Here is a 4,901-nt window from a genome sequence, read left to right on the forward strand (position 1 = left end):
GCGGCCGCCGCCGCCGCCGCGCCTGCGCTGGGGCCGCGGCTCCGGCGCCGGGACCGGGACCGGGACCAACACCGCCACCACCGACCGGGGTCGGCACCAACAGCCAGCGCCGGCGCCCGACACCAGAACCGGCACCGCCTGGCACTGGTTCGGCACCAGGAACTGGCACTGGTCCGGCACCACYTGGCACTGGTCCAGCACCAGGAACTGGCACCAGCACTGGGACTGGCACTGCCTATTACTGATCTGGGACCAGACATGGGGACCAGCATCACCTGTCTCTGGTCTGGGAGCAGGAGCTGGCCCTGGGACAGGGAACTGGGACCAGTGCCACCCAGGTATCAGCATCTAGGACTGCATAGGACGTGGGACCGACACCAGTGGAACTATGAACTGGGACTGCCCAGGCACTGGTACTAGCACCAGCATCTGCGCACCAGGAGCTAGGACCAGCACTGGGACCTCCCATGCACTGGCACTTGGACCATCACTGGGACTGGCAGCACTCTGGCACCAGGAACTGGGACTAGGACCAGCTGGGAACTGGGATCTGCTCTACCTGGAAACTGGCACCAGGATCAGCACTGGGACTGAGCCAACTGTGACACTGTGCATGGGCACCAGCTGGGAGCTCCACACCAGGGCCACTCAGGCTCCTGCACTGCACCCGGGCACACTAGGGCATCACGCACAGAGGGAGCAGGGGACAGTAGAAGGGGGGTGGGGAGGATGCAGGGTTTGGGTGCAAAGGGTTCATCCCTCCATCAGGGGTGATGTGAGGCAGGACCGGCGTGGATAGAGGAGCTGCATTTTCCAGCCCAACGGACAAAGGTGGYTCCCCTGCTCTGTTTTGCAAGAGGGAAACTGAGGCACTGGGGAAGAGGTTCAAGGCCAGGCGAGTACTTGTCTCTCCTTCATGTTTCTGGGAGTGGACATGCAACAGGCGTCACGGAGCTGGCGACAGGGCGGAGGTGGCCAGACTGGCTGTGCCCCACAGCAAAACATGCACTCTCAGCTCGTAAACATACCCCCAAGAGGGGCGAAGCCAACCCAAATGGGGACATGACCCATCCTAAAGTATATCCCCCACCATGGGAAGGGGCTGGAGCAGTTTTATAAACCTGCTGTCACAGGTGGCTCCAATCTGATGCTGCTCTATCGGTTGGTGTCAGCAGTCATTTGTCCCTCCTGTGAGCCATACTGCAGAGTTAAAACAGCAGAAAAGTAGCCTAAAAAAGGGAAAAGTGAGCAATTTTCTCCTGGTGTAGTGATCTGAAGCAGCTCCCTGCAGGGTCAGACCAGYGCCAAGGGGAGAGGACCAGCTTTTTGGCAGATACTACCTCAGTCTAGCCCAACCAAACTCAACACTTACGGGTTAGCAGCAGCTCCACCATACCCTTATTAGGCTAGGTGCTGTACAAAAGAGCCTGCTCTAAAAATAAAACCCAACTAGGAAATAGAGTGCTTGAGGAGACGGGAATGGACATTTATTGCTGCATTTGCAACAAAATTTTGGTGATAAGAAAGGAGGGCTGTGCCTGGAGCAGCTGAGGCCTGGCACAAGCTCTTGTTCCCACCGAGGTTTCCACCTGCTGCTGCACACAGGCTTGTGCAGTTTGTCTGCAGCCACTTCCTTATGTTTCTTACCATCTAAACCCTCCTGGACTTTCTGTATTAGATTTCAGCTTATGATAATTTTATTACTCATTTGATTCATGCAATGTTTGTATTGTGATTATTTTAGTTGATGTATTGGCTCAAAGCATAGGAAAGCTCCTGGAGTTGGGTCCTTGGAGCATTTTCTTTTTCCAGGACTAGTTCTTTGAGCTCCAGCTCATGTCTGGGGTTAGTATTTCTGCCTGTCCCTTTCCTTACCCCCTCCAGCTCATCYGTTCCTTTACCACTACCCAAGTCTGCAGCTCCACAAACATTTTCTCTGGCAGAAAAAAAGCCATTTTCAAGTATTTCCCTCCTCTTCATTGCTATTGCCTCTGCCCTGCAGGCCTCTGGGCTGCAGGGATCTGACTGGGCTCARAACTGGGTCAGTGACACGATCCAATTTTATGCACCTCTTTTCCCTCCACTTCTTCTCTTCACCAAATGCTACAACAAAAATCTCTCAGGGAAAAAAGAAAAAATCCTAAAATCCATGATGATTTCTCATCTGGGTCCAGACTCYGGCCATGTGTCCACTGAACCATCATACCCACTGGCAGGGAAAACTCCACCAGTAGAAAAGACGTTATCTCTGTCTCCAGAGGGTTTGTAAGGCAGAGGAGGACCCCTGCTTGCAGGATGGGGCTCCAACCCCAAGTCTCAAATCTTGTAATGGATCTAAAAACAGCTACCAGGCAGGGCAGGATGCTGCTGTTTCTCCCTAAGAGGGCAGGGAGAGCCACTGGCCCATTCTGGTTTGCAATGTGCTTAAATTAGGAGTAACTCCATCGATATTAATTAGTATCATCATCAATCCTTCCTCCCCACTGTGCAGACCCCTCCTGTGCATTAGCCACTGAGGGCTTCCTCCATCGGCAACAGGCATTTTTGGCATGTGGTTGGCCTCATCCTGGCCCCTGCAAGAATTCAAGCTACAAGGCTGGTGAAAGACAGGAATGAAGAAGCAGCAACAGACAAGGAGGTAGATGAAAAGAAGAAAAAGAAGAAAAAAGGAGCTCTCCCCGGAGACGAGTCAGCAGCAGGAGCCCTGCTTTTATGTTGTTAATGGTCTAGAAAGCTTTAGGGAGAAGCTCCTCTGTTGAATTAATGCAGCCAGCGGGTCCCTGCCTGATGTGGCATGTCCCTTCCCCCCTGCGGCAACGTGGAGCCCAAGCCCCCACTCTTGTTGCCGGCCCAAATATCCGTGATTAACGGCATCCCGTTTTCGATTTCAGCCTCAGCAAGGGAAGAATTCTGCAAATAGGATTTATAACGATGTTTCGATGCTCCTCAGTCACATGCAAACGAGGCTGCAGCGAGGGGAACTGTGAGCAAGGCTGTGCAAAGGGGAAGGAGAAAATACGGATGCTTTAAAACCATACCTCAGAAATGAAGTAGAAATAAGGGAAGGTAACGGTCAAGATGGAAGAGGCAAATTGCACCCAGGAAGTGCTTCAACAAATAAAAAGGAATTTCATTATCCCACATAATTTCAAGGAGGAAAGAGAGGAAAYGCTTGCAAGCGTGTGGCTGCTTCCCACATTCTCGTGGGTGGAGAGGGAACAACTTCCCATTGCCCCATCTCAGTGATGAGCCCAACGCTCTTGAGCCTTGCAGGTTCTTGCTGTCTTCTCCTCCTCTCTGAAGACACTGAGACCTGAACTTGCTGCAGATCCTTTGGACTGTTTGTCCTGGTGGCGCATCATCACTTTAATTAAATGACGTTTTTCTGAATCTTTAATGTTCTTTGCCCCAGTTGCAGCCTCTGGAATATCAGTAATGTATTCTCCGTTTTCCTCTCCACATGATTGCAGCATCATCTCCTACTCACTTGATTTATTTAAGCAGGCCTTCAGATGCTCCAGTAATGGGAGTCATATACGTCCCTCTGCAGATATGTATTTATTTATTGCTGTTCATTTAAACTGCAGAGCCAGTTGGCAGGAGAGAGACAAGGCCGAGGTCATAAGGATGCTAAATTATTCGCTGTCAAAAATAGCTGGTTGAGACGATTAAACGAGAGGTCGTTCAAGGTCATATTCAATCACTGATGTGAGAAAAAGGGTGTTAATTAACTGTTTTATTTATGGGGGTCATTGCAACCAATGGACCAGCAGTTGCAAACACGAAGGTAAACTACAGCAACTATTCTTGCTTTTTTTTGGCAGCAGCGGCTTGTGGATGAGAAATCAAATTACTGTCCTTGAGCACGACGGAGAAGTTTAGTCTATTAAAACGCAGTGTTGTGATAAGCACTTAGATTCCTGCAGACCTCCGTGTAGCCAAATCTGGGAAATTCCCCCAGCAAAGCCAGGCTAATGGAGATTTTGCCCTTCCCTTGGTAGCCAGTCCAGCAACTGAGTATCCTTTTTATTAATATTTGTATTATAGTTCCTGCTTGAACTTCACTGATTTCACCATCCAGCTAGTAGATCTTGCAATGTCCTTTTCTCACAGTTTAGGAGTTCCTTAAGATTAGGTATTTTGCCCTGGAGCTCAGGGACCCTGGACCTGGGCTGACTTCCAAACCTCACCATGGACCTGCCTTGACATCATGGACTTGCCTGTGAATCACTGGACCCAATATTCRGCCATTTAGCATAACTAACAGCAAACAGTTGCTGTCATCTGAGAGCACCCAAGTGGAGAGAGCAGAAGGACTTTTCCAGTCTTCTCTACCATGCCCTGTGCTGACTGGTACCACTCATGTAGGAAAATCAGTAGCTTTGGCAGATATATCCTGGAGACATTGGAGACAACAAATACAGATCCACACCTTATAGCTCCCAGCAGCACCTACTATAGGTGAAAAGCACTGCAATAATATAAACAATTCAATTCCTGAACACTATCAATGTCTGGTCAGAAGAGACCTTTTCATACAAAGGTCCATATCATACGCACTCATCACTGGAAAGCTCATTTTTTCATATCCTTTCCAGGATATGGAATATCCTCCAGTGACTGAAAAGAGGAAATCATAACACATTGAAAACCTGGACAAAACTCACCCTCTGCCTCAATCCCTTGGCAACCACGTTGGCAGAGGGCCGTGGCCTGCTGTGGGTTCAGCGCAAACGTGAGCACAACTCACCCGCACAGAGTGGATGTGCCYGTGTTTGGATCTGCACAGCGGCTGCCTTGCAAACAGCTCCTGCTAATTGATAGCTCTGCTGGGAAATCCGCACTGTTAAATTCAGTGCTTAACTGTCTGTATCAGCACTTATTTCTGTATAGGCACAAAT

This window comes from Rhea americana, unplaced genomic scaffold (assembly GCF_003343005.1).
Source record: "Rhea americana isolate MKP2758 unplaced genomic scaffold, rheAme1 scaffold_165, whole genome shotgun sequence".
In the NCBI taxonomy this organism is placed as follows: domain Eukaryota; kingdom Metazoa; phylum Chordata; class Aves; order Rheiformes; family Rheidae; genus Rhea; species Rhea americana.